The 24,511-nt window shown below is 42.9% G+C and overlaps 1 long non-coding RNA gene and 1 pseudogene across 2 annotated transcripts; both read right to left on the reverse strand.

The window, feature by feature from the left end:
• Positions 1 to 1,465: 1,465 nt before the first annotated feature.
• Positions 1,466 to 2,947, reverse strand: LOC148296979 (uncharacterized). The gene is made up of 2 exons (XR_015833386.1): positions 1,652 to 2,947; positions 1,466 to 1,574 (listed from the first exon to the last, which is right to left on the reverse strand). It is a non-coding gene; the product is annotated as an uncharacterized LOC148296979 (long non-coding RNA).
• Positions 2,948 to 8,931: 5,984 nt separating this feature from the next.
• On the reverse strand, positions 8,932 to 10,124 carry LOC110767624 (putative cysteine protease RD19D; annotated as a pseudogene). The gene is made up of 3 exons (XR_015834032.1): positions 9,707 to 10,124; positions 9,411 to 9,534; positions 8,932 to 9,293 (listed from the first exon to the last, which is right to left on the reverse strand). The product of XR_015834032.1 is annotated as a putative cysteine protease RD19D (transcript).
• Positions 10,125 to 24,511: the final 14,387 nt, after the last annotated feature.

The following is a 24,511-nucleotide window of genomic DNA, read 5'->3' on the forward strand; positions in this document are numbered from 1 at the left end:
TTCACTCCAATACCTTACTTAAGTTATGATATTTAACTTAATAAAAAAAGTTTCTAGTATTATTTGTACCTATCTAGTGCAAGAAAGGGTAAAAATTAATATTTTGCTCTAACACCCAATCCCACCGAGCATCACGAATTTTATTTATAGTAGCACATCATGCAAAACTGGTTGTTTATTATCTCAGACCTTGTGTTCATATATTTTGTGTTTTCTAGACGTGACGAAGAGACTTTTGCAGACCCCACACTTCAGCTTGGCAACTTTGCCATGCCTAACCTTCTGATGCTCAATCAACGTCTCTTTGCCATTCATAGTCTTTTGGCAGATCTTGCATTGTTTCTTGTCCAGAGTTTTTGTAGATTTCTTGGATGGGTTTGGGTTTGGGGTTGGTTCTAGAGATCAACGGATTTGTTCTGGAGATTAGCCATGGAGGAGAGAAGAAATAGTAATGAAGGGTTTTGGTTGGTTGGTTTAAGTGAGTGAGTGAGTACAGTGAAAGAAATGACGAACCAATATATCATGGAGGAGAGAAGAAATAAAACGTTGGTCGTTTCGAAGAGGAGATGTTCGTTCTTAAGACATGACGCCGTTTTTTCTCATTTCAACTTAGTCCATAATCAAATACATGACGCCGTTTCGAAGAGGAACTTGTCCCGAATTGATTATGGACACGACGTTTTGAATAGAAACTTGTCACGAATTGATTATGGACATGTCGTTTCGAAGAAGAACTTGTTCTGAAATGATTATGGACACGATGCCGTTTCCAAGAGGAACTTCTCCCGAAATGATTATAGACATGACGTCATTTCGAAGAGGAACTTGTCCCGAATTGATTATAGACATGACGTTTCGAAGAGAAACTTGTCCCGAATTGATTATGGACACGACGTTTCGAAGAGGAACTTGTTCCGAATTGATTATGGACACGTCGTTTCGAAGAGGAACTTGTCCCGAATTGATTATGGACACGTCGCTTCGAAGAGGAACTTGTCCCGAATTGATTATGGATATGTCGTTTCGAAAAGGAACTTGTCCCCAATTGATTATGGACACAACGTTTCGAAGAGGAACTTGTCCCGAATTGATTATGGACACATCGTTTCGAAGAGGAGCTTGTCCCGAATTGATTATGGACACGACGTTTCGAAGAGAAACTTGTCCCGAATTGATTATGGACACTACGTTTCAAAGAGGAACTTTTCCCAAATTGATTATGGACATGACGTTTCGAAGAGAAACTTGTCCCGAATTAATTATGGACACTACGTTTCAAAGAGGAACTTGTCCCGAATTGATTATGGAGACAACGTTTCGAAGAGAAACTTGTCCCAAAAGTCTCCCTCATCCATCTAGCTCTAAGTAGTAAACCAGACCACCGGAGCTTTCTCATTCGGCCAAAAGTCACCATCAACCGATATGAAATATCTCATGGAAAGTCCTAAAAATTAAACCAACTATAGCAAAGATCAAATATAACAGTTTTATAAACGTCAAAAAGTAAACCAGACCGCCGAAGCTTGCTTTTCCGGCCAAAAGTCACCATAATCCATCTAGCTTTAGGGGTGGCACTGCAATTTACAAGCAACAATATCAGATCACCATAATATTTAACACTTGGATATATTTGAAATTAATAAAATCTTACCTCCTCATTCTTTTTCTTCTTGTGATCAGCCAGATCTGGAAGAGAGACAAAGAGACTCTTGCATACCCCACACTTCAGCTTGGCAACTTTACCATGCCTAACCTTCTGATGCTCAATCAACGCCTCTTTGCCATTCACAGATTTCTGGCAGATGTTGCATTGTTTCTTGTATATAGTTTCGGTAGATTTCTTGGATGAGGTTGGGTTTGGGTTTGTTCTAGAGATCAACGGGTTGGTTCTGGAGATCAGTCACGGAGGAGAGAAGAAATAGTAATGAAGGGTTTTAGTTGGTTGGTTTGAGTGAATGAGTGAGTACAGTGAGAGAAATGACGAAACAATATATCATGGAGGAGAGAAGAAATAAAACGTTAGTCGTTTCGAAGAGGAGATGTTCGTTCTTAAGACACGATGCCGTTTCTTCTCATTTCACCTTAGTCCATAATCAAATACATGACGCCGTTTCGAAGAGGAATTTGTTCCGAATTGATTATGGACACGTAGTTTCAAAGAGGAACTTGTCCTGAAATGATTATGGACACGACGTCATTTCCAAGAGGAACTTCTCCCGAATTGATCAAGGAGACAACGCCATTTCGAAGAGGAAGTTGTCCCTAGTTGATTATGGACACGACGTTTCGAAGAGAAACTTGTCCCGAATTGATTATGGACACGTCATTTCGAAGAGGAACTTGTCCCGAATTGATTATGGACACGACATTTCGAAGAGGAACTTGTCCCGAATTGATTATGGACATGTCGTTTCAAAGAGGAGCTTGTCCCGAATTGATTACGGACATGACACCGTTTCGAAGAGGAAGTTGTCCCGAATCGATTATGGACACGGCGTTTCGAAGAAAAACTTGTCCCGAATTGATTTTTTCTCATCCTATACTTGAAATTACATTTGAAACTAAATAGTAAACTCTTACCTCCCTGTTCTTGTTTTTCTTGTGATCAGCAAGATCTGGCAGAGAGACAAACAGACCCTTGCAAACACCGCATTTTAGCTTCGCCACTTTTTCATGCCTGGCCTTATGGTGCAAAATCAGCCCCTCCTTACCCTTGACTGATTTATGGCACAGGTTACATTTCCTTTTTTCAACAGTAGTTTTGGCCTTGGATGGGGTTGGGTTTGGAGTCTGGAGATCAGCAGCAGGCGGGTTTTCCTGGGGTTGATCCATGGAGGAGAGGAGAGAAGAAATAGGAGAAATGTGACATATGGGTTTTCCTTGGGTTTTCCTGTTGAGCAAGCAACTCTCTCTTATGTCAGTATATAAAATATTTTTAGAGCAAACAACTCTCTCTTATATCAGTATATAAGAGAATGGACCAGGCCACTTTTTGTTGCTGGAAACAGCAACAGAACGAGGTCGTTTCGTTGAATCGGAAACAGCATTTTGTTGAAAAAGGAAAATGGACCAGGCCACTTTTTGTTGCTGGAAACAGCATTTTGGAAACGTCATTTCGAAGAGGAACTTCTCCCGAATTGATCAAGGAGACAACGTTGTTTCGAAGAGGAAGTTGTCCCTAGTTGATTATGGACACGACGTTTCGAAGAGAAACTTGTCCCGAATTGATTATGGACACGTCATTTCGAAGAGGAACTTGTCCCGAATTGATTATGGACACGACGTTTCAAAGAGGAACTTGTCCCGAATTGATTATGGACATGTCGTTTCAAAGAGGAGCTTGTCCCGAATTGATTACGAACATGACACCGTTTCGAAGAGGAAGTTGTCCCGAATTGATTATGGACACGGCGTTTCGAAGAAAAACTTGTCCCGAATTGATTTTTTCTCATCCTATACTTGAAATTATATTTGAAACTAAATAGTAAACTCTTACCTCCCTGTTCTTGTTTTTCTTGTGATCAGCAAGATCTGGCAGAGAGACAAACAGACCCTTGCAAACACCGCATTTTAGCTTCGCCACTTTTCCATGCCTGGCCTTATGGTGCAAAATCAGCCCCTCCTTGCCCTTGACTGATTTCTGGCACAGGTTACATTTTCTTTTTTCAACAGTAGTTTTGGCCTTGGATGGGGTTGGGTTTGGAGTCTGGAGATCAGCAGCAGGGGGGTTTTCCTGGGGTTGATCCATGGAGGAGAGGAGAGAAGAAATAGGAGAAATGTGACCTATGGGTTTTCCTTGGGTTTTCCTGTTGAGCAAGCAACTCTCTCTTATGTCAGTATATAAAATATTTTTAGAGCAAACAACTCTCTCTTATATCAGTATATAAGAGAATGGACCAGGCCACTTTTTGTTGCTGGAAACAGCAACAGAACGAGGTCGTTTCGTTGAATCGGAAACAGCATTTTGTTGAAAAAAGAAAATGGACCAGGCCACTTTTTGTTGCTGGAAACAGCATTTTGGAAACGTCATTTCCAAGAGGAACTTCTCCCGAATTGATCAAGGAGACAACGCCGTTTCGAAGAGGAAGTTGTCCCTAGTTGATTATGGACACGACGTTTCGAAGAGAAACTTGTCCCGAATTGATTATGGACACGTCATTTCGAAGAGGAACTTGTCCCGAATTGATTATGGACACGACGTTTCAAAGAGGAACTTGTCCCGAATTGATTATGGACATGTCGTTTCAAAGAGAAGCTTGTCCCGAATTGATTACGGACATGACACCGTTTCGAAGAGGAAGTTGTCCCGAATTGATTATGGACACGGCGTTTCGAAGAAAAACTTGTCCCGAATTGATTTTTTCTCATCCTATACTTGAAATTACATTTGAAACTAAATAGTAAACTCTTACCTCCATGTTCTTGTTTTTCTTGTGATCAGCAAGATCTGGCAGAGAGACAAACAGACCCTTGCAAACACCGCATTTTAGCTTCACCACTTTTCCATGCCTGGCCTTATGGTGCAAAATCAGCCCCTCCTTGCCCTTGACTGATTTCTGGCACAGGTTACATTTCCTTTTTTCAACAGTAGTTTTGGCCTTGGATGGGGTTGGGTTTGGAGTCTGGAGATCAGCAGCAGGGGGGTTTTCCTGGGGTTGACCCATGGAGGAGAGGAGAGAAGAAATAGGAAAAATGTGACCTATGGGTTTTCCTTGGGTTTTCCTTTTGAGCAAGCAACTCTCTCTTATGTCAGTATATAAAATATTTTTAGAGCAAGCAACTCTCTTTTATATCAGTATATAAGAGAATGGACCAGGCCACTTTTTGTTGCTGGAAACAGCAACAAAACGACGTCGTTTCGTTGAATTGGAAACAACATTTTGTTGAAAAAAGAAAATGGACCAGGCCACTTTTTGTTGCTGAAAACAGCATTTTGGAAACGTCATTTCCAAGAGGAACTTCTCCCGAATTGATCAAGGATACAACGCCGTTTCGAAGAGGAAGTTGTCCCTAGTTGATTATGGACACGACGTTTCGAAGAGAAACTTGTCCCGAATTGATTATGGACACGTCATTTCGAAGAGGAACTTGTCCCGAATTGATTATGGACACGACGTTTCAAAGAGGAACTTGTCCCGAATTGATTATGGACATGTCGTTTCAAAGAGGAGCTTGTCCCGAATTGATTACGGACATGACACCGTTTCGAAAAGGAAGTTGTCCCGAATCGATTATGGACACGGCGTTTCGAAGAAAAACTTGTCCCGAATTGATTTTTTCTCATCCTATACTTGAAATTACATTTGAAACTAAATAGTAAACTCTTACCTCCCTGTTCTTGTTTTTCTTGTGATCAGCAAGATCTGGCAGAGAGACAAACAGACCCTTGCAAACACCGCATTTTAGCTTCGCCACTTTTCCATGCCTGGCCTTATGGTGCAAAATCAGTCCCTCCTTGCCCTTGACTGATTTCTGGCACAGGTTACATTTTCTTTTTTCAACAGTAGTTTTGGCCTTGGATGGGGTTGGGTTTGGAGTCTGGAGATCAGCAGCAGGGGGGTTTTCCTGGGGTTGATCCATGGAGGAGAGGAGAAAAGAAATAGGAGAAATGTGACCTATGGGTTTTCCTTGGGTTTTCCTTTTGAGCAAGCAACTCTCTCTTATGTCAGTATATAAAATATTTTTAGAGCAAGCAACTCTCTTTTATATCAGTATATAAGAGAATGGACCAGGCCACTTTTTGTTGCTGGAAACAGCAACAAAACGAGGTCGTTTCGTTGAATCGGAAACAACATTTTGTTGAAAAAAGAAAATGGACCAGGCCACTTTTTGTTGCTGGAAACAGCATTTTTGGCCCCCCCCCCCCTTGGCTGCATTGCTGGAAATGCTTTAAGGCCTAGCTTACTTTTGTTGGCCTGTATATTTGGCCTTTGATCAAGAGTCAAGAAAAAGGTACTCAAGCCCAGTCCATAATTATAATTGGTTTTTTTAATAGAAATTTTTAAGTATAAATTAAAAATAGTTCATCACTATTGCCCAATAAAAAAGCGCCTATGCTTGCATACCAGAGGTAGAATCGGAGTATCAAGTTCGAACTTTAGTGGCATCTTAGTTATGTGTGTTTGTGAGAAATCCCCTCCTCTGTAATTTAAACAATCGCTTATACTAAAAAATAATAATTCATAATTATCACTGAATTGTATTTATATTTATTTTTAGGGGTAAACTGCCGAATTGCCCCCTGAACTTGTACATAATTATCAATTTACCCCCTGACCTTTTTTTTAGTGAATTAAGGACTCAAACTAAATTTTATTCTCAATTTCCCCCATTCCGTCTAATTTCTCAACATTTCATTAAATTTTCTGTTAACTCATTAAAAATATATTTCTTTTTTTTTTTTGGAAATAAAAAACAAACAAAAAGAGATCCCCACCTCTCTCTTTCGCACCAGCCATCCTCCCCTCCTCCTTAACCTAAAACCACTCAACCCTAAAATCTTGACAACCCCCAATTCCCTCATCCAACAACAAAAAACCATCGCTCTGGGAAAAACTCAATCGCTCAAACATCAAGGAATTTTGCTCCAGCTTCAAGTTCAGATTCCTTGATTTGTTGCAAACCACTTCCTAGGCCTCCACTGTATATGTTTCTTGCAATTGAGAAACTTCTGACATTTTCTCTCTTCATCTCCGTTTCACCATCAAGCTTCAAAGGTTGTGGCACTGAAGTTGAGCTATTAACCTTGTTCTTGTAAGCAATTGCTGGCTTAACAAATTCCTACAAAAACCCAGAAAATAAAAGCAAAAAGCAGGTAAAAAACCTAATAAGCAGATGGGCAATCTAGGTAATCAAATTCATCTGAATTTGCCCTCCTCCTCTCTCTCTTCTTCACCAAGCCCACTGCCAGTTCCTCCTCTCGACACTGCCTAGCTCCTCCACCATGCCTAGATTTGCCATGGCCACTGCCCAACTGCACCCTTCTCTCTTACACTGAGTCTGAAGCGGCCATGGAAATAGATCGGGAGGGCTAGCTAGCTCTAGCCAGCCGCCACCACGCTTCTCACTCTCCTCGATGACCACCACCAAATCGTAGCACCGTTGGTGGGTGCAAAGTGCTAGCAAAGGTGGATATGGCTGGGGAAGGCACGAATGAGTCTTGTATAGCAGAGAAAGAGAGAGGACAGAAGGGGAGAGACAGAGGTGAAGAGGGTAGGGTGGGTGGGTCCCACTTCTTTGTTTATAAAATATATATTTTTCATTTTTTATGTATTTTATTTTATTTAAAAGTATTTAATTATTTTTAACATATGAAATGACCAATTTGCCCTCATATTTAATGGCAAATTGGATGAAATGTTGATGATTTAGACGGCAGGGGGAACATTGATAATAAAATTTAATTCGAGTCCTTAATTCGCTAAAAAAAAGGTCAGGGGGTAAATTGATAGTTATGTACAAGTTCAGGGGGCAATTCAGCAGTTTACCCTATTTTTAGTGATAACTGATAAGTCAGTTTGTCCCTCTTGTATTGGCTGGGAATCAAATCTCATGATTTTTTGCTAATTTTAATCCATTTTCGCAAAGTTGCTTGTTTATGGCATAGACCTAACTGAGGTTAAATTTTTAGTTTAGACTCTTGAGAGTGATCAACCGCGGTGGCCGTGTTTTATTCCTTACATGTCCATATGAAATAAAAACTCCTATAAGAAGATTGCATTTTCTCCCATTAAATTACATATACTTCTGACCCGAAAAATTATATGTAGGATACATAAACCATATCATGCCATCACCTATGGGAAGAGAATTTATTCAATTTTGGGTGTTGTGATTGATAGGAGAAAGAGAAGAGAACGATAGATTTTAGGGGGAGACGTTCAGAGAAAGGAGGGTAAAAAAGATGAAGAAGAACCGTTACTCCAGTTAGGGTTTTTTTTTCATTTTTTTAAATTGAATTTTTATTTTAAGGATAATGGGTCAAGTTTAATAGCTTTAAATTAAGTTTTAATAAAAGTCAAGCAAATCATGGCAGAGATAATCTGAGAAGAGGATTCGGATTCGTTAATTTGGAGATAATATCAGTGTTGCTAGTATTCGGTTACTAACCCATCTCTTTGAAATTTGACAAGTTGTACATGAGTTGGTGCACATAGAACTTGAGGCTAGTGGCCTTCTAGCGGTCTCTCACTCATTTATCTATCATTCAACTTGTACATGACTTGGTGCAGGCAGATAGTACTTGAGGCTAGTGGCCTTCTAGTGGTCTTTCACTCATTTATCTATCATTCTAATAGAACAACGCTATCGGCCTCACTTCATTATTGATGATTGGTAGCTCCGGTGGGGAGTTCTCTCGGTTAAACCACATTTCATTGATGGAACATTACCATATCATCACAAACCACAAGTATTGCTCTTTACTTTTCACTTTGATTTGCTATTCCAACCACTAGATCTTGTGCAGAATTCTAGATTACCATTCATTTGTGTGGCCATTGTTTAGCCAACATGCATATGCATCTTACCAAGTTCCTTTTCTTCTAGCCGACATCTTCTCCACAATTAAGACCCACATCTCACAATTTTGAAAATGTATATCTTCTTTTGGTATATCTAAGTTGTTTGATACGTACACTTACAGCTGCTCCGGTATTTGTTAAGGGATCATGAATACCAAGGGAATAGGCTCTCACTTTTGAGTTTGGTATCAAGATTATATCATAATGTTGAAGGGAATAGGCTCTCACTCTAGGTTTCCAGTGGCAACAAACAATGTTTATCATTTTCATCATGCACTCTATTAATTCATAGATCTTCGACATTGGCATCACCATCTCTCTTCAAACAAAAAAACAAAAGCAGAAGCTGTTCAGTTTTCTCTCTCCATAATCTTAACCAAAAGGTACAAGAAACTAAGGGGTAAATATGTATAGGAAAATTAAACACACAAGTTTAACCAAAAGAGCTGCAAACACGTCTCTGTCTCTTATAGTTTTAGCCTTGTAGCTAGGCGGGACGAGTACGGGTCACAACTGCAGAGACCATTGAGTTCATGCCACACATGGCATGGCCTCGGCTGCAATTTGGTCCTCATCAATTGGGATGGTGCTAAAATTGGCAACTTTTACAGCCACCTTGTCCGGATTAAATTTGCATTCGCCCCGTCTTCCGGTGTATGGGTATGTGCTCTCCTCCTCCAACCCTCCCGCTTCAATCAGATATTCGTAGGCATTTGTCATAAGCCCGCCACCGCACCCACTGTCGCACGCGGTCTTGTCTTTCGCATCGCACTTCAAATTGAAATTTAAACAAATTATTTAACTAGATTCGATGAACATCGTCATAAATGTAAATTTGAAACAAGTAATTAAACACCATTATAATTTAGAGGTTAATTAATTAATTACCGTGCTATCGCAGTCCACAAGCTGTTGCTCACTGAGACTAATTAAGAAGCTTCCCTGTTGCAATAAAATTGGCTCCTTCAATTGCTCATGTAGTGCTGAAGGCCCAGCACGACCCACACCCACCCTGCAAAATTAAAATGAAATAATCATATCCATGACCAAGTCTCGTGACACAAAATATATATATATTTTGGACAGCTTCATGAGGATTATTTGTGGGATTTTTTCAAATTATTCCTGGAGAGATAAAAGAAACAAAAAAAGGATTAGGTAATAAAATGTTAATAGTGATTTACCTGCATCTTGACCTCAGTAACAGCTCCTTTCTCTCTCCAATCAAAATTCTCAGGCAAATCACCAACATCCATAACCGGCGGAGCACTATCCGTGGACAGCCGTCGGATCAAGGGCCTGGTATTCGGCGGCTCTGATCATGTTCTTGGCGAAGATCCCGAGGCGGTACATGTACTCCTTTCGAGTCAAATACTTCTTCCCGTATTTCTCGATGAACATCTGGAAGCTTCTCTCTGTCCCCAGCAGAGGGCGGTGATTGTCTGTGACTTGGTGTATGATTGGGTCCTGTGCGGCGTCGTGGACAGCGAAAGAGAGGGTGCTTATAAGTGCGCAGGTTAAGACTGCAACGGCACTCACGGAGCATTTTAGAGTTGGAGGTAGAACTGCTCCTCCGGCCATCTTTGATTTCTTAGGTTGGCCCGCTAGCTTAATTAAAGCTAGCTATCCCTTGTTCTTGGCTGTGCTTTTATACTTGGAGCTCATATTTTGTGATTGACCGTTTTGACCCTGAGAAAGATAAATATATGTTGCTCGTGAGGGGTAATTTTGTAAATGTAATAAACGGTTACAGGCGCTGCTGTTGCATTGGGGACGTTTGTGTTGTTGCATGCATGCAAACACGTGGAGGTCTCTGCGCAAGCATGCTACTTTGTGTAGCTTCTTAATTGGTTGGTGCTCACGAAGAGGCCCTAGCCCTGAACAGGCCCAAAGCAAAGTTAACAGCAACTTCTCCATTAGGCCTAGCAAGCAAGACCTTGAGCATTAGGCTCAACCCAATACCTCAAATCCAATTTAAAAGCCATTAGCTTCTTTGCAATCATATTTTTCATTAGCTCAAAATAGTAACGTTTATTAACTATATCTATACCTGTCAATGGATCTTTCATAATATACAAAAAATAGACTCTGATTGTTTTTACTCGTGATAATATAATCATCAAATATGTCCAAATATCTATTAAAGGTTTACTCGTGATAATATAATGATGCTTTAAAGTGGAGTGATAACTATATCTATACCTGTCAATGGATCGGATTTTAATTCGAATGCGTATATAACATATGTCCTGATTTAATGTACGTATATTCGGCAAACCTTTAATAGTTAAGTAATATCATATAGTAATTTGAATATTTCAAAAGTTAAAACAATTATAATTTTTTACTTATTTAAAACTTCTCTACTAAACAAAAAATACTTATTGGTAAAAATAACACTATTAATGGTTGATGAATAAAAGTATATAAAATACCTTATCATTTTAATACCTTATCATTTTAAAAATATTTTACTCAAACTATGCTATATATGTAATATGCTGCAATTAGTTTTGATTAACATGTTTTGAAAAAAATCAGCTATGTATGTTGCAATACCAAATGGGTTTCATGAGATTGCCTTGCTTCTTTGATGTTACTTGGACTAGTTTTATATGTGTCCTTTTAAAATATATATATATATATATATATATATATATATATATATATATATATATATATATATGTATATATATAATTTTATAGTTGCAACAATTCCATTAATAAAAGGACATTACAACAATATTGTCCCACAAAGAGCTCTTGTAAATAATAAACACAACTATTGCAAGACAATGAGCAAAAATAATTTTACATCTTGAAAACCCAGCTCACCAGGAACTGAAAAATATAAGAGGATTCATAAAGCCTCGCCATCGTCTAACCCGGGACGTACACCCTCACAACACTCGACGGAAAGCCACTCCCCCACCCCTGGAACGCCGAGCACCTTCGCCAGTATTATCCATAGCAATGTACCCCCGAGACTAAGCGCTCGGTGTCTATAAAGTACCCCCGAGACTAAGCGCTCGGTGCCTATCAAGTTTTAGTTATATTTCCTTTATTGTGCATAGTTGTGATTTCCGATCGGCTCCGCTCACACGTCTATTCACACACAAACCCTCAACACAAATTAAAACACATAACAAACAGAATGTATTAAAACATATTAAAGAAACACGAGTTACTAAAACACTTCAAATTACAAAGTCTGAAAAAGTAAATAAATAAAATAAAATAAAATAAATAAATAAAATAAAAAATCCACGAATGCAAACAAAGTCGATCGGGACCAAAAGTTACGAAAGTTACAAAAGAAAAAACAAAAGGCTAAGTCCGGTTCATGGCGGCCCTCTCCCAAGTCATGCCTCGGCATCCGGCTCCTGGGCCACAGTCTCAGTCGCCACCACGGTCTTGGCTACACGGTCAGGCTCTGGCTGATTAGGACTAGGATTGCTCGGACCAGTCGTATCGTCCTCCTCAATCAGGTCCTCCAAACCGAACTGAAAGTCCGGAAAGCGCTTCTGGATCTTCTCTAACAGATCTAAACCACCCGAGAGCCTTATCTCGCTTGCCAGCTCCACCCCCGCGGCTGACTCCAAGAAACGCTTCACGTCCTCCATTTGGGGTTGACAGGCATTCTCCAGCGCCTTTTGTAGCCGCAGGTTCTCGTCCTTCAAACGAGCGTTCCCCACCTTCAAAGCCCCTACCTCCTTGACTAGATCCGCCTTCTCCACCTGGGCCAACCCGAGCGCTCGCACGGCCTTGACCCTCTTCTTTTCACTTTCCTCGACCGCCACTTTTGCTCGGTCAACCGCCTCCTTGACGTCAGCGTCCCTCTTCCCCGCCTCCTCACGGACCCGTCTCAACTCGGCCACCCTTGCCACATCCTTCTCTTGATGTATCATAACACAGCGGACCGCGCCGAAATGCGAAAACAGAGCCTGCACTGACAGCAACCCCGTTAGACACCAAACCAATTTACAAAACCAAGAGTCAGCACGACTTACGCTATGCTCAAAGGCCATCGTCAAAGGCCATCGAAAACAGAGCCTTACGCTCTGCTCAAAGGCCATCGTCGTCGATGTGGCTTAAGTACTCTCGGTCCCAGCCAGGCCCTCCCACGACATCTCTCCCGACAGCACTAGTTTGTTGGTGCCAAGGAAGTCCTTCAGCCGAACGGGGTGAATGATCGGCGGCGGTGGCACCACCCCCTCTTCCACTTCCACTCGCGCCCTCTTAGCCGTCGTCGGACTCTCCCCCTCACCAATCGGCCTTTTTCCCCTATCCTGCCCTCGAGGGCGGAGCTGTGACTGGGCTTCGGCTCGGGCAGCTGGCACAGCGGAACCTTCGCCCTCATTTCGCGCCCGGGCGGGCGGCACCAGCCTCGTCGCGCCCGAGGCGACGACGCCACTCCCTTTCCTCAGCAGCTTTTCCAACAATTGACGGGCCTTCGAGTCATTCCTGTCAATCCCCATTGCTGCACAACACGCTCAGTACCCAAAACAAAAAAAACAAAAAAAACCCCCAAGAGCTTCACCTTCTGGGATCGGGTCTAAAAGACCGGACTGTCTCAACGAGCCAACGGACAAAAGCTCGGCCGCGTCGCGATCCTTCGGTGGAAGCACTCGGATCACCTCCAACTGTCCGTCCTCGTCCGCCGATAGCTCACCGCCTTCCCAGTCCACTGAAACCATAGAGCAATTTCCGTCAGCGCGGACCAAGGCAGGGCAGTGCCCTAGTAAAAAAAAAGAAAAAAAAAAGAAAAAAAAGAAAAAAGGGGTCGCCCACCACAAAAACGCAAAGCCCCACCTTTCTCCCTAAACCGCCTCGCCACCAGAGCCCTCGGCCTCTCCACCCCCGCAGCCACCTCCCAGCACCCCGTCGCAAAGAACCAGTGATCCTTCCACGATTTCTGAGAGGTTGGGTTGTTCTCTAGCAACTTCCCCTGCAGCGCCTGCAGGTAGAAGAAGTCGGCCTGCTTCGGGCTCTTCCTCAACCCAAAACAACACCTCAGAATGTTCGTGCTCGGTTCAATGTTATGGTGCCGTTTCCATAGCACGAACATCGAAAAAATCATCCTCAGCAAATTCGGGTTCATCTGATGCGGGGCGACTCCGAGGAAGGCCATCCACCTCTGCACAAATGGGTGCAGGGGCAACCGAAGCCCGTTCTTGAACATCTCCCAGTGTAACGTCACTCAGCCTCTCGGCGGTCGGCTCGGACGGTCGTCCTCCTGCGGTAAGGCAAAAACGACGTCTTTCTGGACGTCGTATTCTCACCGAATCTTCTCCAAATTATCATGGGTCATTCGGCTCGGCACCCTGTCCGCCGACCACTCCTCCTCGTAGAAATACGGGTGCACGGGCACCCTCAGCCTGTACGAACACATCGGCTCTCCTGAACCCCGCACGCTGCAGATTTCCAAGGGCACTCCGTCCAAATCCACCCGGGGCCGATCAGGATCCTCGACCCTTTCTCCCCTGGCCTCGGAACGCTCGGCATCTGGATCCCCCTCCAAACCCCCTTCCATCAACACCTCATCCCCAGTCCCTGAGCCCTCGGCCTCCTCTGAGGAACTTGACACCTCCACCACCGGGGGCACCACCCCAGAGCCCGCCACCGTCCCCCGCCCTGGTCTATCTCCCAGCCGATGCCAGGAATCATCCAAAGACCTAAAATTTACGCTACAACTACTGGACCCACTCTCGCTGGACCCCACATACGCCATTTTTTCCCCCTTTTTCTTTGTATCCAACCTCCCCGCCATAAAACCACAAAAAACAGGGAAAATAGACCTCTCACCTGGCTCAGACGATCCCCTCGCACAGCTCCTGTTCTCCTGGCTTCCTTCCCTCGCACGCACCAACTCAGCTCCTCCACTAAACCTAGAAAAGCACCACGAAAGCTCGAAGGTTCAAAATAAGCGAAAATGGTAACTTTCCCCCACGCCCCGTATTTATAGGCCAGCCCCGTCCCTTCTAGCCATCCGATCCCCAAGGCACCCTCCCTCAAATCACGACACGTGCTGAAATCCTGTCGTCTTCCATCAACTGACGCGACCCCAAACGTCTCACCTTCTCCGCTTTCCCCAGAAAACCCATCATCACACCAGCAATTAATGGCACGCCCCCCCGAGCACTTGACACCTATCCACGCCGTTCAGCATTCCTAAGGCACGATACCCCTTCCCTAGGGAGTTGGGGGACTAACCCATAACAATATGCCAAACCGACCGTCGTCACTCGGCCCCCGACCGACCGCCATCACTCGGCCCCAAACAGACCAACAGAGGGCCAAGCGCATCAACTGGCACGTTCTGATTGGGCGGATGCGAATACCCGGCAACTCCCCACCCAAGGAGACATGCCTAGGGAGTTGGGGGACTTGTTGACGCTCGGTACATGCCGAGCTCCTCCAACCAATAGAATGTCGACACGTGGCCCTCATTTGACACCTACACAAACCCATCAAACCAAGAGACCCCCTCTGACTACCGACCCGCCTGACCTCGTAACACGCGCCCTGTCCCCTCAGAAGCCAGGTGTTGGCCATGCAGACCCCCTCTTCCCCAGATGGGACAGGCGCCGTTTTGGGCAGAAAAGGCTACTTCTGTCTGCCCGCCCCTAATGGAAGTGAAAGGAGTCACCCTCAGCAGGAAGACAGAGTGAATCCCGGCCATATCCCTCTGACAGATCTGATGTGATGTAAGCGACTCGGCTCCGAGTTGCGATGGTCGGCTTGTAAATCATATTGCCCTCCATCTCCCTATAAATAGAAGGGGAAGTTTTTGTATAGGGGTATGGTGCATTATTCAACCATAATAAACAAACTCTCATTACTTCAGCTTTATCCCATCACTGTAAAAGCGGGATCAAACAGAAATACTAAACATTTAACCAACTATTTGATAAAGCTGAGTAGTAAACTAGAGACCACCACCGGAGCTTAGCCAAATGTGATCACCACCAAGCGGCAAAGATCAAACCAAATATAGCAAAAGCAGTTTGATAAAGCTAAGTAGTAAACCAGAGACCACCACCGGAGCTTAGCCAAATGTCACCATCAAGCCGGCAAAGATCAAACCAAATATAGCAAAAAGTAAAAACCAACTATAACAGTTTCATAAACCTAAGTAGTAGCCAAAACCTAAGTGACTAAACCAGACCCTGAGACCCACCCGAGCTTGCTCTTCTTCAGGCCAAAAGTCACCCGTCTCTAGGGGCGGCACTGCATTTACATGCCACCATATCAGATCTTTCTCATCCCATACTAATTAAAATTAGATAAATATGCAATTATTTAATAAACCCTTACCTCAATCTTCTTCTTCTCCTTGTGATATGCCAGATCTGGACCAAAGAGGAATATCTTCTTGCAGACACCACAAGTGAGCTTGGCATCTTTGCCATGAACCTTCTTCTGATGGTGTTTCAGCCCCTCTTTTCCCTTCACTATCTTTGGGCAGATGTTGCATTGCCTTTTGTCAAGTATTTTGGCCTTAGGCTTGGATGAGGTTGAGACCCACCGGAGCTTGCTCTTCTTCCGGCCAAAAGTCACCCATGTTTAGGGGCGGCACTGCAGTTTACATGCCGCCATATCAGATCTTTCTCATCCCATACTAATTAAAATTAGATAAATATGCAATTATTTAATAAACCCTTACCTCAATCTTCTTCTTCTCCTTGTGATATGCCAGATCTGGACCAGAGAGGAATATCATCTTGCAGACACCACAAGTGAGCTTGGCATCTTTGCCATGAACCTTCTTCTGATGGTGTTTCAGCCCCTCTTTTCCCTTCACTATCATTAGGCAGATGTTGCATTGCCTTTTGTCAAGTATTTTGGCCTTAGGCTTGGATGGGGTTGAGACCCACCGGAGCTTGCTCTTCTTCCGGCCAAAAGTCACCCATCTCTAGGGGCGGCACTGCAGTTTACATGCCACCATATCAGATCTTTCTCATCCCATACTAATTAAAATTAGATAAATATGCAATTATTTAATAAACCCTTACCTCAATCTTCTTCTTCTCCTTGTGATATGCCAGATCTGGACCAGAGAGGAATATCTTCTTGCAGACATCACAAGTGAGCTTGGCATCTTCGCCATGAACCTTCTTCTGATGGTGTTTCAGCCCCTTTTTTCCCTTCACTATCTTTAGGCAGATGTTGCATTGCCTTTTATCAAGTATTTTGGCCTTAGGCTTGGATGGGGTTGAGACCCACCGAAGCTTGCTCTTCTTCCGGCCAAAAGTCACCCATCTCTAGGGGCGGCACTGCAGTTTACATGCCACCATATCAGATCTTTCTCATCCCATACTAATTAAAATTAGATAAATATGCAATTATTTAATAAACCCTTACCTCAATCTTCTTCTTCTCCTTGTGATATGCCAGATCTGGACCAGAGAGGAATATCTTCTTGCAGGCATCACAAGTGAGCTTGGCACCTTTGCCATGAACCTTCTTCTGATGGTGTTTCAGCCCCTCTTTTCCCTTCACTATCTTTGGGCAGATGTTGCATTGCCTTTTGTCAAGTATTTTGGCCTTAGGCTTGGATGGGGTTGAGACCCACCGGAGCTTGCTCTTCTTCCGGCCAAAAGTCACCCATCTCTAGGGGCGGCACTGCAGTTTACATGCCACCATATCAGATTTTTCTCATCCCATACTAATTAAAATTAGATAAATATGCAATTATTTAATAAACCCTTACCTCAATTTTCTTCTTCTCCTTGTGATATGCCAGATCTGGACCAGAGAGGAATATCTTCTTGCAGACACCACAAGTGAGCTTGGCATATTTGCCATGAACTTTCTTCTGATGGTGTTTCAGCCTCTCTTTTCCTTTCACTATCTTTGGGCAGATGTTGCATTGCCTTTTGTCAAGTATTTTGGCCTTAGGCTTGGATGGGGTTGAGACCCACCGGAGCTTGCTCTTCTTCCGGCCAAAAGTCACCCATCTCTAGGGGCGGCACTGCAGTTTACATGCCACCATATCAGATCTTTCTCATCCCATACTAATTAAAATTAGATAAATATGCAATTATTTAATAAACCCTTACCTCAATCTTCTTCTTCTCCTTGTGATATGCTAGATCTGGACTAGAGAGGAATATCTTCTTGCAGACACCACAAGTGAGCTTGGCATCTTTGCCATGAACCTTCTTCTGATGGTGTTTCCGCCCCTCTTTTCCCTTCACTATCTTTGGGCAGATGTTGCATTGGCTTTTGTCAAGTATTTTGGCCTTAGGCTTGGATGGGGTTGAGACCCACCGGAGCTTGCTCTTCTTCCGGCCAAAAGTCACCCATCTTTAGGGGCGGCACTGCAGTTTACATGCCGCCATATCAGATCTTTCTCATCCCATACTAATTAAAATTAGATAAATATGCAATTATTTAATAAACCCTTACCTCAATCTTCTTCTTCTCCTTGTGATATGCCAGATCTGGACCAGAGAGGAATATCTTCTTCCAGACACCACAAGTGAGCTTGGCATCTTCGCCATGAACCTTCTTCTGTTGGTGTTTCAGCCCCTCTTTTCCCTTCACTATCTTTGGGCAGATGTTGCATTGCCTTTTGTCAAGTATTTTGGCCTTAGGCTTGGATGGGGTTGAGACCCACCTGAGCTTGCTCTTCTTCCGGCCAAAAGTCACCCATCTCTAGGGGCGGCACTGCAGTTTACATGCCACCATATCAGATCTTTCTCATCCCATACTAATTAAAATTAGATAAATATGCAATTAGTTAAATAAACTCTTACCTCAATCTTCTTCTTCTCCTTGTGATATGCCAGATCTGGACCAGGGAGGAATATCTTCTTGCAGACACCACAAGTGAGCTTGGCATCTTTGCCATGAACCTTCTTCTGATGGTGTTTCAGCCCCTCTTTTCCCTTCACTTTCTTTGGGCAGATGTTGCATTACCTTTTGTCAAGTATTTTGGCCTTAGGCTTAGATGGGGTTGAGACCCACCGGAGCTTGCTCTTCTTCCGGCCAAAAGTCACCCATCTCTAGGGGCGGCACTGCAGTTTACATGCCACCATATCAGATCTTTCTCATCCCATACTAATTAAAATTAGATAAATATGCAATTATTTAATAAACCCTTACCTCAATCTTCTTCTTCTCCTTGTGATATGCCAGATCTGGACCAGAGAGGAATATCTTCTTGCAGACACCACAAGTGAGCTTGGCATCTTTGCCATGAACCTTCTTCTGATGGTGTTTCAGCCCCTCTTTTCCCTTCACTATCTTTGGGCAGATGTTGCATTGCCTTTTGTCAAGTATTTTGGCCTTAGGCTTGGATAGGGTTGAGACCCACCGGAGCTTGGTTTTTCTTCCGGCCAAAAGTCACCCATCTATAGGGGCGGCACTGCAGTTTACATGAAGCCATATCAGATCTTTCTCATCCCATACTAATTAAAATTAGATAAATATGCAATTATTTAATAAACCCTTACCTCAATCTTCTTCTTCTCCTTGTGATATGCCAGATCTGGACCAGAGAGGAATATCTTCTTGCAGACACCACAAGTGAGCTTGGCATCTTTGCCATGAACCTTCTTCTGTTGGTGTTTCAGCCCCTCTTTTCCCTTCACTATCTTTGGGCAGATGTTGCATTGCCTTTTGTCAAGTATTTTGGCCTTAGGCTTGGATGGGGTTGAGACTAGGCCTGGAAAAAAAGCCCGGGCCCGATGGGCTGGCCCGAACCCAGCCCTATTTTTTAATGCATGGGCTTACCCGGCCCGAAGTAATGGGCGGGCTTGGCCCGGCCCGAAGTAATGGGCGGGCTTGGCCCGGCCCGAAGTAATGGGCGGGCTTGGCCCGGCCCGAAGTCTAATGAGTAGGGCTTGGGCTTCATTTTTAAGCCCTTTAAAAGCCCGGCCCGGCCCGATTATAATTATTTTATTTAATTAATATAGTTATATTATATATAATATTAATAGTTTGAAAAGGCCCGTTACTTTGTCTCATATCTCCCCAACACCTTCATTTTTTAAGAGCATGCTTTGTCTCATATCTCATCTCTCCTCCCAACACCTTCTTTTTTTATTGTTTTCCCTTCTTCTTCCTTCCGTTACTTTCCATCTCTCCCTCTCTCTTTCTATTTTTCCTCCTTCTTCCTCTGTTAGTCTCTGCAATTTTTTTTCTCTTCTCCCTCTTTTGCGTCATCTTCCATATCTCTCTCTTTTTTCTATTTTTTTCCATCGCTCTCTTCTCTTCCTTCGTCTCCTTCTTCCCGCTCTTGAAAGGAAGAAAGATAAAGTGGAGGAGGCTGGGAAGGAAGAAAAAGAAAGAGTAAGTGGGGGTGGGTGTCTATTTCTGTCCCACATCGACTTCACACATCAACACAATTATTTTTTCCTTTATAAATAGCTTGGCAGGGTCAGTCATTTGTATATGGGCCTTCCATTTGAAGTTCTTGCTAGATTGCCGAAATCCTCATTTGGATTATTGGATTTTAGCATAAATCTTAGTTGAGATTTTTGATAAATGCCTTGGCATTTATAGTCTCTAAATATTATATTGATTTGAAGATTTATTATTGTTTTCGGATTGGAATTGTGTCTTAATAATGTTATATATATATATATATAGACAAGGGCCATATAGGCCCGTCTTGAAAGCCCGAAATAGTTTGGCCCGTGGGCAGGGCCTGGGCTTTGCATATTTCATAGTAGGCTGGCCCGGCCCGGCCCGATAGTTGTCTAGGGCCAAAAAAGCCCGTGAAAGATAGGGCTTGGGCTCACACTTCTTAGGGCCTAGTTGAGACCCACCGGAGCTTGCTCTTCTTCCGGCCAAAAGTCACCCATCTCTAGGGGCGGCACTACAGTTTACATGCCACCATATCAGATCTTTCTTATCCCATATAAATATGCAATTATTTAATAAACCCTTACCTCAATCTTCTTCTTCTCCTTGTGATATGCCAGATCTGGACCAGAGAGGAATATCTTCTTGCAGACACCACAAGTGAGCTTGGCATCTTTGCCATGAACCTTCTTCTGATGGTGTTTCAGCCCCTCTTTTCCCTTCACTATCTTTGGGCAGATGTTGCATTGCCTTTTGTCAAGTATTTTGGCCTTAGGCTTGGATGGGGTTGGGGTTGAGGGTGGGTTCTGGTTGTGGAGATCACTGGGTGGGTTCTGGCGTTGATCAGCCATGGAGAAGGAGGAGAGAAGAAATTGAAATGAGAGAAGAAATTGAAATGAGGTCAGTGAGAGAAATGAGAAATGACCAACCTTGTTTCCTTAAGAATCTGGATTTTCTTTTTCTTTTTCCAATTTAATTGAGTGGAATTAAGCCCAAAGAAAAGCCTTTTCAAGCTAGTTTGGGCCTTAGTGGTGGGCATGTCCACCACTACCTTTGGTAGGCACATTAGTTCACTCTAATACCTTCCGACCAAAAAAAAAAACAAAAAAAAGTTCACTCTAATACCTTACCCATATATATAATATGGGGGGATGGGTTGGAGATAAATATGAAAAGGACCAGAGCCTTATGGGTAGCAATTTGAGGGATTGTGATAATCAACAAGAGGGAGGGAAGAAAGGGTGCAAGCAGAGAGTAAAAGGGAGAATTGAACTCATAAATAGTAGGCAAAGGAGAGGGAGGGGTTGGCTACTAGCTTTAAGCTTACTCAACCTTTGTTTTCTTGTCTCTCATACTCACTTCAATTCCACGCAACCGTATGCTCACTCACTAGAGGCTAAACCACATTTGTATTCGACACACGTGCACCCAATATTACACCCTTTTTTGAATTCGGAAATAGGTTAACACTCGTTGGGCGTTTGAGTTTAAATTAATTCAAATTGAGTTTAAGCAATTAATTATGAAATTCACCTTTCTACAAGGGACTAGCACATCACAATATGAATGACATATGTTTCTCGAAACCGAATCTCTAGAAGCAAGCTTATTTCTATGATCATTGGATAGGTTATTTTGTTGAATTGAAATCTTGTATGGTATGCTTGATGAAACGACATGGCATGGGAGTAGTGTTGTGCGGAAGCGTCAACCAACTGTGAGTGAAAAATAAACAACAACTTGGCAAGAGATAAAAAAACATAACAAAACAACACCAACAAGAACACCAAGATTTATACTGGTTCGGCAATGCCTACATCCAATTTGGAGATGACGGAGTATTCCACTATAATCAAATGAGAGAATACAATAGTGTTTAACACTCAGAAACCCAAGCCCCAAATATACCCAAGCTCACACACTCAAGAATATAAAGGGAATACAAATTGAGTACAAATTGAAAAGGGAAAAATAACCAATGGCAGAAACAAATGTTTTGCTGCCCAACTCTTATTTTTCCTTTCTCACTTTTCTCTCTCAGATTTTGGTGCGGCTCTGCTCACTCTCTTCTGCAGCACTTGCTTCCTCCCCATTTTATAAACCCATGCAGCAGCTTACCCAAGAAGCAGCCGCATGCTTAAGGAAGCCACAATAAATGGCTGGTGCAAATGGTCTCCCTAGGAAGGCACCATTAATGTCAAAGCACCCAAAAATGTGCATCCAATCTTTTGCTTTCCCATTGTCCATTGTCTGACAATCAACCAACCACCATATTAAATAGCTTAAAGCAACATTGCACATGGGTGCAATCTTGAGCCAAAAGTCAAATAGTCAACAATCTCCACCTTGACTCAAAATTGCACCAAATCATCTTAGTAATACTCCCAATGGTCGTCTCCCAATCCCCCACGGGGCAATCAACAGTTTTGACAAATGCCAATCAAGTCTAAGCAGTGCTTAAACTTGAGCAACGAAACTGGCTTTGTCAACATATTCGCAGGATTGTCGGCGGTCCCAATCTTCTGAAGAAGAATATCTCTCTCGTCAATAATCTCACGAACAAAATGGAACCTCACGTCAATGTGTTTCGTACGTGCATGATGAACTTGATTCTTTGCTAAATAAATAGCACTCTGACTGTCACAATGAACATCCACATGGTCCTGTTGGACCCCCAAGTCATCAAGCAACCCTTGAAGCCAGATGGCTTCCTTAATACCTTCTATTACTGCCATGTATTCCGCCTCAGTAGTCGACAAGGCAACTGTGGATTGCAGAATCGACCTCCAACTCACTGGACCTCCAGCAATAGTGAATACAAAACCAATAGTGGACCTACGCTTGTCCAAATCACCTGCGTAATCAGAATCCACATATCCAACAACACATTGACCAATAACTTTATCCTGCTAAAACAATAAACCAACATCAACAGTACCCAGAATATACCGTAGAATCCATTTCACAGCTTGCCAATTCCTGGATTATGCATATATCTACTGACGATACTAACAGCTTGTGAAATATCAGGCCTAATACACACCATAGGATACATCAAACTACCAATAGCACTCGCATATGGAATTTGAGCTATGTAATGACTCTCTTCACCATTTTTAGGAGACATAGAAGCACTAAGTTTGAAATGAGGGGCAAGAGGTGTACTAACCGGTTTTGAATTTTCATTCATCCCGAAACGCTGTAGCACCTTCTTCAAATACTGCTTCTGACACAGACTAATCTTGCCCTTCACTCTATCTCTTTCAATTTCCATACCTAGTATCTTCCAAGCTTCTCCCAAGTCCTTCATCTCAAATTTATTACTCAGTTGAGTCTTCAACCTTTCAATCTCCACTTTGCTCTTACATGCTATCAACATATCATCAACATATAAAAGCAGATAAATGAAGGTTCCATCTTGTAGCTTGCGAAAGTATACACAATGATCATAGTGACTTCTTGTGTACTTTTGCCCGATCATAAACCTATCAAATCGCTTGTACCATTGTCTTGGAGACTGCTTCAAGCCATACAATGATTTCTGCAATTTGCAAACCCAATTTTCCTTGCCAGCAACCTTAAAACCTTCTGGCTGAGACATATAAATCTCTTCTTCCAAATCACCATGTAAGAACGCAGTCTTGACATCAAGTTGGGCCAACTCAAGGTCAAACTGTACAACCAAAGCCAACATAATACGAATAGAAGAATGTTTTACTACAGGAGAAAATACCTCATTGTAGTCAATGCCTTCCTTCTGAGTATAGCCTTTAGCTACCAATCTGGCTTTGAATCTTACATTGTCTTTTCCCAAAGATTCCATCTTCTTGGCATACACCCATTTACAACCAATTGCTTTCTTCCCCTTTGGTAACTGAACCAGCTTCCAAGTCTCATTTTTATGAAGAGATTTCATCTCTTCATCCATAGATTTCTTCCACTCAACACTTTCTGAACTTCTGACAGCTTCTTTGTAGGCGGATGGAATATCATCTTCAATAACGGGAAGTGCATATGCCACAATATCAGTAAACCGAGCAGGCTTCTGAATTTCCCTTCTCGATCTTCTGTTTGCAATGTAATCTTGTTGCTGTTGAGGCTCTTGGGTAGGTGCCTCCTCTTCATCATCCTTGTCTTCATCATCAGTATCAACTGTAGGACTAATGTCTGTAACATCAGACCTTACTGGAACAACTAGAGTCTTCAATAACTCCACCTGCTTTGAACTACTCATGGTCTTGGTTGCTTCAATTTCACCTTCATGCTTGTTCTGATTAACCATAGCAGCCTCATCAAAAGTCACATCTCTGCTTACAACAAATTTCTTCTCATCTTGACACCAGAGACGGTATCCCTTCACACCGGCGCTAAAGCCTATAAATAGAGCTTTCTTTGCTCTTGGATCCAACTTGCTTTCCCTAACATGATAGTAAGCAGGACAACCAAATATGTGTAAATACTTGTAATCAGTACAAGGTTTACCAGACCATACCTCCATGGGCGTTCTGCCCTCGTTCGCAGCAGCCGGCAACCGATTAATAAGATGACTTGCATAAGTAATCGCCTTAGCCCAAAACGCCTTGACTAAACCAGCATTAGACAACATACACCGGACTTTCTCAAGCAAAGTACGGTTCATGTGCTCCGCCACCCCATTTTGTTGCGGTGTCTCCCTA

This window comes from Prunus avium, chromosome 2, assembly GCF_965620075.1.
Source record: "Prunus avium chromosome 2, drPruAviu1.hap1.1, whole genome shotgun sequence".
In the NCBI taxonomy this organism is placed as follows: domain Eukaryota; kingdom Viridiplantae; phylum Streptophyta; class Magnoliopsida; order Rosales; family Rosaceae; genus Prunus; species Prunus avium.